The 12,585-nt window shown below is 39.2% G+C and overlaps 1 protein-coding gene and 1 pseudogene across 5 annotated transcripts in view; one reads left to right on the top strand and one right to left on the bottom strand.

The window, feature by feature from the left end:
- FGD4 (FYVE, RhoGEF and PH domain containing 4) overlaps positions 1 to 12,585 on the top strand; it is a 199,941-nt gene that overhangs the window by 50,471 nt on the left and 136,885 nt on the right. Inside the window, exon 1 of one of the 4 annotated variants that reach the window (XM_079936406.1) lies at positions 10,281 to 10,322. The exons of the other annotated variants lie outside the window; for them this stretch is intronic. The gene's annotated coding sequence lies outside the window, so the exon portion shown is untranslated. Of the gene's footprint in view, positions 1 to 10,280; positions 10,323 to 12,585 lie in introns of those variants that run through there. 4 annotated transcript variants of the gene reach the window in all.
- LOC307193832 (small ribosomal subunit protein eS12-like) lies at positions 6,701 to 8,308 on the bottom strand (annotated as a pseudogene). The gene has a single exon. The product of its transcript is annotated as a small ribosomal subunit protein eS12-like (transcript).

Raw genomic sequence — 12,585 nt, 5'->3', positions numbered from 1 at the left:
CAGATCCACTAAGGAGATGTGACCACAGTTTAAAAAATCTTCTGCCTTAAAGAAAGATAAGAAAACATTCGTTTTGGGCTTGTTTTTCTATCTTAACTAAAGACCTTTCAGGTTGGCAAATCCAGGGTCAAGTTCAAAATGAGAAGGTTATACCTCTTAGAACATGTAAGTTTGGATCCTAGACCTTGGTGCTTCCAGTAGTACTTGAGGGGTATTGACATTTTCATTAGCTCACCTCACACTTAGTTGTGCCATAGCCATGATTAAAGGCAGTGAGAACAGAAAGAAAATGCAACGTAGGTACTGTGAATCACAGCCAACATTTCTGCTAAAACTTTTACTCACGCTGTTTTTCTTTCATGGGTCGATTTTAACCTTATTTCTTTCAGTTTTTGGATCAATGGGCTTGTGTTAACTCATATCACCTATCAAACCCACTTGAGACAGCTTAGGAAATTCAGGTGTGAATTGTTTTTTTTTTAATTTTTTTATTGAAGTGTAGTTGATTTACAATGTTGTGTTAATTTCTGCTATCCAGCAGAATGACTCAGTTATACACATATATACATTGTTTTTTATATTCTTTTCTATTATGGTTTATCCTAGGATATTGAATATAGTTCCCTGTGCTTTAAGGTATAAACTGTTGAATAAAACAGATTGCTGCCTCAGCTGCTGATGGACTAGGGCAGCAGTGTTGACTGGTGCCTTCTTGTTCATACCCTGGGGTGTGTGATCTCATTTGCTCCCCATAGCCCTGTGAGAGAAGAGATGAAATCGTCTTCTTTATTCAAAACCACCATCACCACTGAAAAACAAACAAGCAAATAAAATCCAAGGATTCAAGAGGTTAGCTAGCTTGTTCAAAGTCACATAGCTATAGGGGAGAGTAAAGCTTCAACCAGGTCTGCCTTATTACTAAAAACCTTGATACCAAAACCCTTCAGAATTAAAAATGTTAATGTCAGGAGTACCTTTGTTGTGTATTAAGTACTAATTAAAATACTCTTTGGGAGACAAATTAGTTAAAAGAGTATAGCACAAGAAAGAATTATTCAACTATCGTTGTTTAAAGGTAAATAACCATTCTTCTCAACTTTGTACTTCAGATATTCAAGTTGCCTTCCATTTGGAGGAACGTTGATACTATCCCCATAAATGCATTTTTTTTCCTCTGTGCTGCAAACCTGGAAACCTGTGGTAAATGCCCATGTTTTATGGTTTGTTGTATTTCCCGTTTTTGTTCTGAAAAGCCTGTGAGGTAAGGGGACATGTGGTGATGATATTGTTGGCAACACTAAGATCTGAAAAGATTGTGTGGGAATTTAAATAAGAACTCTGGTCTTCTGACGGCCTGCCCACTTCTTTGCAGAGGCATTAATCCATGTGGGCAGAGTAATTGAGTGTTTTGGGTAAAGACCCAAGGTTAAAAACGACAGAGGAAGAGGACCTCACATTGCATTTGTTACTTGGGTTTAGAATGTAGCTGTGTCAAGACTGTTTTGTCAGTGTTCAATAAAGTAATCCCATGAGGGAAAGGTTAAAGTTCTGCACTTACCAGCTATTTCACATAGCCAATAACATAGGAATATTTTTTAAGTTGTGATTTTCCTTTCTGCCCCAAGTTTCTTTTTTTTTTTGCGGTACGCGGGCCTCTCACTGTTGTGGCCTCTCCCGTTGCAGAGCACAGGCTCCGGGCGTGCAGGCTCAGCGGCCATGGCTCACCGGCCCAGCCGCTCTGCGGCATGTGGGATCCTCCCGGACTGGGGCACGAACCCGTGTCCCCTGAATCGGCAGGCGGACTCTCAACCACTGCACCACCAGGGAAGCCCCCCCAAGTTTCTTTTAAAGTTTTTGCTAAACACTTAAAATTTTGCATGTGACCCAGTGAAACATGCTATGTAAATAAACAGTGGATTAGCCTTGGTTTTTATGTGTGTTTGGTCTCATCCAGCTGAAATTCATGATTCTACAAAAGATTAAAGAAAAAGGACAATTTTGAGAGCATTAATTTTATATACCCATTGAAAAGATGATTAAATAAGAATAAGAATGGATAAAGTGTACTGAGAGTTTCCTGGGTGCTAGGCAGTGTTCAAAGTATTTTACCCATTTCATGTCATGAAATCTTCTCAAAACCCCAGTGAAGGTAGTAACATTATTATTTCAGTTTTTATAGGTGAGGAAACCAAACCACTAATAGTTTAGCTTAATAGTGAGGGTCACAGTTTGATAAGTAGTGGAGCAGGTATAATCTGACTTGAGATCCGGTGCTTTTAATAACTGTTGTATTGCCATCCTGTGTAACAGACATTAAGCTAAGAGTTAATAGAAAATGAGTCCTGACTGTAGTTTTACCATTAATTTACAGTCTGAACTTGTACAAGTCATTTCATCTCTTTTTGCCTATGTCCTCACCTCTAAATTGTGTGATAGTATCTGTTCTACCTACAACTCTACTTTGTGGAGGGAATTAAAGCTGGAGAGGTATAGTGGCCATGGGGAAGGATACATTGTGAAACGAGAGGCAAAGGCAAGGAGGTGAAGACAATAGAAAGTGAAAGAAAGTATATTTTTTAAAAGCTTATATGCAAAAATATTTCAAAATATTGGTTTGATGAGGGAAAAGTAAGTGCAAATACGTAAATTGTCAGGGTAGGCTGTAAGAACTACCTTCATGGGATGATGAGTGGGAGGGGCCAGAAGTAGAGCTCCAGAAGTAGAAGTAGATCTGTCAGAGATCAGAGGACTGAGGTAAAGGGCTCCCCTGATGTGCTGCTGCCTGCAGAGGGTGGGCCAGACTAGACAGCCTCAGGAGGATCCGGGAAGTTAGGATGAAGCGTAACCACAAGTGGTACATTTGTCTAGTTAAGCAAGTGACCCATGGTAAATGTTGGTGAAGGTTTGAGAACTGGGTAGAGAAGTTCCATAACTATTTAGGTACATATTTGATAATATTGAGGTGTTTTTAGGCAGGCATGAATAATTCAGTCCTTATAAGGGAGAGTAATGTGTGTGATGCCCCGAATCAGGCGTCACTGTGCTTCCTACACTGTCACCTTTACCTTTTTTCTTTTACTCTCATTTCCACAATGACCTCAGCAGGTCATTACTGAGACTTGTCTAGCTGATTATGTGATTTTTTTTTTTTTTTTTTTTTTGCAGTACACGGGCCTCTCACTGTTGCGGCCTCTCCCGTTGCGGAGCACAGGCTCCGGATGCGCAGGCTTAGCGGCCATGGCTCATGGGATCATGGCTCATGGATCCCGTGGCATGTGGGATCTTCCCGGACTGGGGAATGAACCCGTGTCCCATGCATCAGCAGGCGGACTCTCAACCACTGCGCCACCAGGGAAGCCCTAATTATGTGATTTTTATATTATATTTGTGTTTTTAAGCTTTGAGCAGAGTGTGAACTGCTTTCAGGACTCATTTCTCAGGAATCTAGTAAGTAAGGAATAATAATGTGTGTATCCATTCCAGGCATATTCATGCATCTCTAAACAGTATGGTTTTCTGGAGAGCACCATGGTAGGGAGAAAGGTCAGGCATCCCCTAGTCAGGAGAAGCCACTTGTCCCTCATTTAGTGACTCTTCCTGTGTAGTTATTAAACTGCAGGACCCTCTGTATTAGTCAGGAGTCTTTAGAAAGACAGGACTAATAGGTTGTGTGTATACATATATATATTATAAGCAATTGGCTCATGTGTTTATGGAGGCTGACAAGTCCAAGTCTGCGGTGTCCGTTGGCAGTCTTGAGACCCAGAAGAGCTGATGGTGCAGCTCCAGTCCAAAGGCCAACAGGCAGAGACCCAGGAGAGCCAGTGGTGCAGATGGAGTCCATAGGCAGTCTGCTGAAGAATTCTCTTTTGCTCAGGGAGGCCAGTCTTTTTGTTCTATTCGGGCTGTCAGCTGATTGGATGAGGCCCACCCACATTATGGAAGTCAGTCTGCTTACTCACAGTTCACTGGTTTAAATGTTTATGTTGTCCAGAACACCCTCCAAGTTGAGGCATAGTGTTAATACCTCCCCCTCACACCCCGCCATGGGACATGCTAAAGCAAGGCCTCCTTAGAGGATATTGGGAGCCCTCACCACCCCTTGGGAGCCAGATGTTCATCCTATCCCATTCTCAAAACTTCTCTCAAATGCAAACAATTTTAACTAAACACACTAGGAAGAAATCTTATAACCTTTCTGAATCAAATTAATGGATAAGAAAGCACTTAAAAAAATTGTGAAGCAGTTTACAAATGCACGGAATTTAGGGATGTGGTGAGTGAAGAGGGTGTGGGTAGAGTTTAGCATAATTGGGTGGATTGCCACCTGTCGTGAGGATTATAGGTTGGCAAGAGAACAATAAACCTTTCTTTTTGTGACTGGACTGCACATAATCATACCCAGTGCAGTGAGGCCTTCTTAGAACCTTCTCTTAGGTTTACAGGAAAATCCCATCTTCATTCTATGGGAGGATGGCTTGGGTGGGACCTGGGAATTCTTGTTCTGCTACCCAGCTGTTGAATTCTCACCAACTCTCACTGCTGCTGGTTCTCCAGAGGACTCCTTGTGGTGCTATGTGACCCATGGGTTGAACAACTGAATTGATGAAAAATATTATTTGTTTACATAGCAGCTATCTTTTGAGCCATATTATCTCATATAAACCTTGGGAGAAAATAATAAAATGGACAGGGTGATTTTGTTGCTGTTCATACCGACAGAGTAACCACAATTTTACTTTCTCTAGTCAGTATAGGGCAGCATTTTGCACATTGTTGCTTAATAAATATTTTGTTTGAAAGAAATCTTATTCTATTTCTGTATTCATCCTCTTTTCTCTTACCTCTGATTTTTCCACAGCTCACATTTGAGTCCCCACTATATAAAGAATGCTGTATTATTTTTTAGGAGAAACTAAGTAAATAGAATTAGATCTCCTTCAGGAATTTTAAATGAAACTAATTTATCTCAATATCATAGTGGAAATATTTAATACTAAATACTATATACCTTAATACTTTTTAAAGTGGAATACTTTTTTTATAACTTAAACCTTTCATTTTATTTTAGAGAATAAGCCTTTCTTTAGTTTAACTTGCAGCAATGGTGGTGTTTCTATTTTTCCAGTGAACTCTTAACAACAAAATGTTCATTAATTAAAAATAGCTGCCCAGTACAGGAAACAGCTCATATAGCAGCTTCTGACACTGTTCTAAAAACGGACCTGAGCTGCTTGTGTGCTGAATAAGAATGAGCACTGAAAACTTGTGAACAAACTCAGGTAAAAGCATGCTTTGTTTTAAGAAGGATCTGTGTGCCTTCACATTAATGTTTTTCTGATTATAAGAGTCATTTGTTCTTACTGTTAAAAGACAGCAACAGCAACAAATGTTATAGTGGTATATTATGTAGAAAGTGGAATTCCCACCCAGATTGTGGTGTCTGTTTAGCCTGGTGGCTTCTAACAGATTCTTTTCTATGCATATACAACAGTATATCCTTACTTTGAAAGTGGAATTATATGTTTTTTTCAACTTGGTTTTTCACTTATATTAGAAATATCCCACATCGAATCTTTTAAAATCCTCTTCCTTTATTTTATTTATTATCTCTTTTAAGGCAGCATAGTGTTTCACTTTATAGCTGTACTACAATTTGTTTAAACCAGTTCCCTATTAATAGGCTTATGAGTTGATATTCTTTTAATTTTTTTTCTTTGAAAGTTATTGTTTTTAGGGCAGATGCACTTGTAATTGAACAAATTTACCAAATGTAATTTGTTGATAGTGTAACATATTGAGAGTTTACTATGTGCCTAGAACTCTTCTAAGCGCTGTTCTGTGAAAATTAGAAGAATAATGCTACCATCTTATGAGGGATTTACTATTATTGTCCCTATTCTCAAGATGCAGAAAGCCTCCAGGCTCCCTATATGCCATCATGGTCATCCATAGGATGGACTGAAAGAGGGGTGATGGCTCAGACATTTAGGGCTCTTTAAATCCAAAGGAGCTAAGCAGATGGGTAGCAACTGCATCAACACAAGAGAAAGCAGAGCTTACAAATTCTTATTGGAGTTTCGGATGTTAAAAATCTTTGCTGGTTGCCATAACAACAGGCTTTGGAAGACCTGCCATCTTCACTCTTGTGACTGTGCCTTGAGGATTCCCTGGCTGTTACCACAGATTGTTTGGTGTCTGTGTATCCCCTGCTGACTTCCAAATTCCTATTGTGAATTTATCTGATACACAGGGTCTTCCTCAGTTTTGTCTGTACCCCTGGTATGCCTTGCTAAGATCTCCTTCCCTGGTCAGTCCTCCCTGATGGCCTGTGTAGGTGCTTATTGTTTTCTACTGAAAATGGAAGCTGTTAAGTTTTTGTTATTATTAGTGGCTTAGACTCTAATATCTGTCTGTAAGATAGCCTCTAAAAAAAGTTTCCTGAGACTTAGAAGGTATGTTTCATTTGCTTAAATGATGGTTAAATTGATCTTAGGTATAATATATATATTTTTTAAATTGAAATATAGTTGATTTACAATGTGTTATTTTAAGGTGTACAGCGAAGTGATTCAGTTATACATATATATATATATATACACAGATATATATATATATGTTCTTTTTCAGATTCATTTCCCTTATAGGTTATTACAAAATATTGAGTATAGTTCCCTGTGCCATATAGTGAGTCCTTGTTGGTTATCTATTTTATATATATTAGTGTGCATATGTTAATCCCAAACTCCTAATTTATCATCTCCCCCCTTTCTCCTTTGGTAACCATAAGTTTGTTTTCTATGTCTGTGGGTCTATTTCTGTTTTGTATATAAGTTCACTTGTATCTTTTTCTTTTTTTTTTTTTAAATTCTTCATATAAATGATACCATATGATATTTGTCTTTGTCTGGCTTATTTCACTTAGTATGATAATCTCTAGATCTATCCATGCTGGACATTAAATTTTTAGAACAAAAAGTTTCCATTACATTTCTTCATAATTATCTAGTCTATCATGACTAGAGAGAAGTGAAGTTTAAAATACCACTAAAAGGGACCTGTGTTTCGGTTATTTATTGTAGTGTAATAAACCACTCCAAAACTTGTTAGTAGCTTAAAGCAGCAGTTTGTTATTTTGTGGTTCAGTGGGTTGACCAGGCAGTTCTGTTTTCATGTCCTGTCAGCTGGTTGCTAGAAAGGCTGTGATCCTCTGAGGTTTGGATAGGAGCTCAGCTAGGACCCAGTGGCTGCTTAGGTCACCTGAGGTGTCTGGGTTCCAAAATAGAAAAAATAGATGCTGCCCAACCAAATAAGGTCTGGGCCCAGAATTGGTACTGCATCATTTCTGTCCTATTCTAATCGTCTAAGCAGTAATAGGCTCAGCCCAGAGTCAATGTAGGAAGGGACTCTACAAGGACATGAGTACCTAGAAGTGTGTACACAAAATTTTAGAACCACTGGTCTAAAGGAAAAAGTCTATGAGGAACCTAAAATCTTTATGAGGGGTCAACAAAGGGTTGTACAGCCACATCCTCAAGGCCACATTTTACTGGCAATGCAGGATTTGATCTTTGCCCTGAGCCATTCCTCCCTCCCTCCCTCCCTCCCTCCCTTCCACAAGACCCCAGTTGTGTTTTTTTTAAGATTATTTATTTATTTATTTTATTTTTATATTTTTGGCTGAATCGGGTCTTTTTGGCTGCATTGGTGTTGTGGAACACGGGATCTTCGTTGAGGCATACGGGATCTTTTGTTGCGGTACACGGGTTCTATAGTTGAGCCTTGCGAGCTCAGTAGTTGTGGTGCGCTGGCTCAGTTGCCCCGCGGCATGTGGGATCTTAGTTCCGTGACCAGGGATCGAACCCATGTGCCCTGCATTGTAAGGCAGATCCTTTACCACTGGACCACCAGGAAAGTCCCAAGAGCCCGCTTTTTTTATTTGATCATTTCTTGCATATGAAGTACTCCTCGATGACATCCTTGGCCTGAGACTGTTTGCCATAGTCCCTAACCACCACACAACCAACCACTTTACAGGGTTTTCCCTGTCAATTTTACAGAGACCTACTCATTCCCCTAGTTTCTTGTTGTCATCAACCTTAATCAGGTTGATTTGGTGCTCAGCGCAAAGGGCCTCCACCAACTTGACTTACATAGGCTCATCACGGTTGGATTCAAACACACAAAGATGGGCTTGGAGCTTGTCTAAGGCTTTGGCAGCTTCACGAATTCCACATGCTAGGCCATCGTGGATGAGGGCGGTCTTAAGCACCTCTTGCAGAGCAGTATTAACATCCATTATACCTCTGGCAGCAGTGCTTTTTTCGGCTATGGTGGTGGCTATGGCAGCGGCTTACGGGTGGAGCTGAATCTTGAATGCACCCGAGCCTCCACCTCTGCGGGACTCTGCCACAGCAGGGAAAGAGCTACCTGGAGCCATTTCTTACTTTGAGCTTATTTTTTGCTAAGATGCTGAAATGAGCAATGGTTTTATTTTTGAACCGGTCAAATCTGACCCCTTTATATTTCCTCTAAATTCTGTTTGAAAAGGAACCAAACAGTGCCTTTTTTAGTTCATCTCACTATATAGGCAGTTAAAATGAATCAGTTGATACTTTCAACTTTCTTCCTTGAATTTTCCTTAGTCAGATCATTGAGTTCATTAGGTACCATTTCCACCTTCCACATCACTGCATGCAATGTTTTGCTAATTGTTCTCATAGTACATAACTTGGGTCCCTTTTCTTCAGGCACTGATACACTTCTTCACCTTTTTCAAATCTTTATTAGCAATCTCCTCAAAACTCTTCCAGCTTCCACCCACCACGTGGATCCAAAGCCAGTACATATTTTAGGTTTTTGTTGCAGCAGAACCCCACTTTTGGTACCAAATTCTGTTTCAGTTATCTATTGCTGCATAACAAATCACCTCCAAATTTAGTTGCTTAAAACAACAATGGTGTTTTTGCTCACGATTTTGGGATTTGGTAGGGTTTGATAAGGGCAGCTCACCGTATCTCACAGTCTGTGTGCTGTCAGCTGAGACAACTTGATTAGGGCTGTAGGATTTATTTTCAAGATAGCTCATTTTCATGCCTGGCAAAGTAGGTGCTGTCAGCTGGGTATTTCTTCTTTTCCATGTGGGCTTTTCTCATTTCATGTGGCTGTTTGGACCTGCTCACAGCATGGCAGTTGGACTCCAAAAAGAAGGAGGCAGAAGTTGCCAGGCCTCTTAAAGATTTAGCCCAGGATTGGCACAATGTCATTTCTGCCCTTTTTCCTTTGGACAGTCATAGGCCCAATCCAGAATCAAGGAGGTGGCAAAATAGACCCCACCTCTTGGTGGGAGTAGTGACAGAGAGTATGTGGCTGTCATGAGTCCACTCTACTCTGTTAGGGGTTTTTTTTTTTTTGACAGTATTGAAAAGGCACTCTTGGCTCAAGTTACGAGATGGTGAAAAGTAATTGTTTATTATTTGAAGTAAAGTCGTGAGCTCTGGAAGGTTAAAAGAAAACTTTTATATATAAAGAGCATTTCAATATCTGTGAAAAGTTTAAATGGTATATTTTACTGGTGGACAAAAGTCATTTTTGGGGGGTAGAATTAATTTTTAAATTCCTTCTCATCCACAGGGAGATCAGCTTGGTGCTTTGTGATCACCTAGAGGGGTGAGATAGGGAGGGTGGGAGGGAGATGCAAGAGGGAGGGGATATGGGGATATATGTATACATATAGCTTTTTCACTTTGTTATACAGCAGAAACTAACACACCATTGTAAAGCAATTATGCTCCAATAATGATGTTTAAAAAAAAATTCCTTCTCATCAGAATAATACTTTTTTTTTCATTTAACAAATGTTTATTAATTATGAACTCTGTGCCAGGCACTGCACTAAGCATTGGGTAGCCAATATTTATTTATTTATTTACTCTTAAGCACCTCTGGTATCAAGATTTGTATGCGACAGGGATGTCTGAATGCACTTATGTATCTTATTTGGTCTTAACACTGACCTGTTTATTTTTAGTAAAGGTTGCCTTCTGTGTCACCACATGTAGAGAAATAGTCCCCTTCCAAAGATTCCCCTTCTTGAAATAGGGACAAAATGCTGTTTAAGAGTTGTGTGCAATGAAAGGGGGACTCTGGATGCTTTGTTGAAGTGATTGTGGTAAAGCAGAGGGTGAATAATGGGATGAAAGGATCCCAAGGTTTTCTATCATTTGGAACTTTTGTGTGCAGCTCTTTCCAGATTGGCAAGAGAGGACAAAACAGACGATGGTTGCCCAAGCTTTTGCTTATTCACCCAAATCATCTATTAGGTAAGGTCATACAGGCTAGTAAATGACTTCCTGAATTTGTTAAGCACTTACATTAGTAAATTTTTTGCTATCCAATTTGAAGCTCTTAAAATCAAATTAATGCTCTATTACAATAGTGATTCAAAAGAGTTTAAATACATCTTGTAGCTTTAAAATTCATATAATCTGACTGGTATTAAATCTTTGACCTTTAACTTTAGTTCCTTTTTTAGCTTTGATTTCATGCTTTGGGGTTTCGTTATACGTTATCTTGATAGCACTGATAAGTTGTTAAATATTGAAATAATTTGAGCATGTTTTCTTTAATTTGATTGTTTATAAAAATGTTTGGGGCAACATTGGTTTCCCTCACTTGCTTTTAGTTTTACTCTTCCACAGTAGTTGTCAAGTGTGACTAATAATTTGCTTCCTCTTTCTGTCTCTCCTTCGTTCTTCTTTTTATGTTTTTCTTCTTTATTCTCCTACTACCCTATGAAGTCTGGTGCAATGATATATTCAGGAATGAGATAATGGGTGGTGTGGATGAGATGATTATTATACATGTATTTATGATTCTGTATGAGGGATCCTTCTAGCTTCTTCTTCTTTTTTTTAATTTTTTTTCCAGCCCAGAAGGTCCACCATTCATTTTTTCTTTTTAAAATTTATTTATTTTAATTTATTTATTTTTGGCTGCATTGGGTCTTCTTTGCTGCGTGCAGGTTTTCTCTAGTTGTGGCAAGCGGGCGCTACTCTTCATTGCGGTGCACAGGCTTCTTATTGCTGTGGCTTCTCTTGTGGAGCATGGGCTCTAGGTGCGCGGGCTTCAGTAGTTGCAGCACGTGGGCTTAGTAGTTGTGGCTCGCGGGCTCTAGTGTGCAGGCTCAGTAGTTGTGGCACACGGGCTCAGTTGCTCTGCGGCACGTGGGATCTTCCCAGGCCAGGGCTCGAACCCGTGTCCCCTGCATTGGCAGGTGGATTCTTAACCACTGGGCCATCAGGGAAGCCCCTAGCTTCTTCTTGATACTCTTCAGCGTCAAACTTCCCTGGCATGATATCATTTACCAACAGTTTGGAAAATGATGCCTATGCTCTTCGTTGTCAGAAAATATCATCTTCTGTTTCTTTACAAATTAAAGTTCCACTTGTTTTGGGGTGTCTTAGGTACTCATCAATCCATCAAGCAATTAGTGTGAGTGTGAGAACTAGTAAAGCATTCTGGGGACACTTAGGTGAATAGGAAATGGTCACTGTTATTTGCTTCTTACTCTCCAGTCTTCAAATTCTTCCTTCCCAGTCAGATTTGAAAGCTTGGCATGGTTTTCTGAAGGCTTGGATTAGACACCTGTAGAATGTTGGTGGGGGGGTGGGGGTGAGGTTGCTGAGTTATTTTGGTACTCTCCTGTCTTCACAACTGTACTTCACTAGTCATTAAATAGGATCTTAACTTATTTCAGGGTTTATACAGCCTACTGTAGTCTCACTATTTTGAACTCCAGTTGTTAAGAATGTATTTTTGTATGTATTTAAAAATTGTCCTTTATTTCCCTTGGGTAGTTCCTGATTACCTTCCAGGTATTTTCATAGAATACTCATTTCTGGACTAACTAATTTTAATCCCCTTCAGATTTTCTCATATCCCGCTTTTCCCCATAGCTTTAGTAAATTGTCCAAATAGTTACATATATTTACATTCAACAGAATTATTTTTCCACTTGACCTGCCCTCCGTAGATACCTAAGCAGCAAAATTCATAAAACCTTTTTAACCATGAACTCTTTAAAAATATAATTCGTAAAATAATTTAATGTAGAACTTGGAAGGGACCTTTGAAATTATGTGATTTAGAGCCCTTCTCTTCTGTTGTTGCATAAGTAATGCACAGGTTTGATACATAGAATTAATATAATCAAAAAAGGGAGGAAGACAGTGCTCCATGTAATTGGAGGATACTTTATCTGTTTTATACCTTTAATCTGCCTTGTTTATTGTTTTAATTGCAAAACGCCCTGTGGTGCCCTTTCATTTCTTTGTAAATTATATAAAGCCAGTCTTTCAACAAAATCTGCTTATTTGCCCCAATGGGTATATTTGTTGTGCTTGTGGTATTGTTGATTTTTAACTCTAGTTAACCAAGATCATTTTGACTCCCAGAACTTGTTTGAACTACCACTTTTTATTTTGGTAGCATTTACAAGCTATTTCTAGTTCTTCATTTGGGTTGCTTTTAAAAAATATACCCATGAAATCTATAAAGTGCTGATGAATGAAATCAAAGATCTAA

Source organism: Stenella coeruleoalba (assembly GCF_951394435.1).
Source record: "Stenella coeruleoalba genome assembly, chromosome: 11".
NCBI classification, from domain to species: Eukaryota; Metazoa; Chordata; class Mammalia; order Artiodactyla; family Delphinidae; genus Stenella; species Stenella coeruleoalba.
This window is presented reverse-complemented; position numbering and strand designations above follow the sequence as displayed.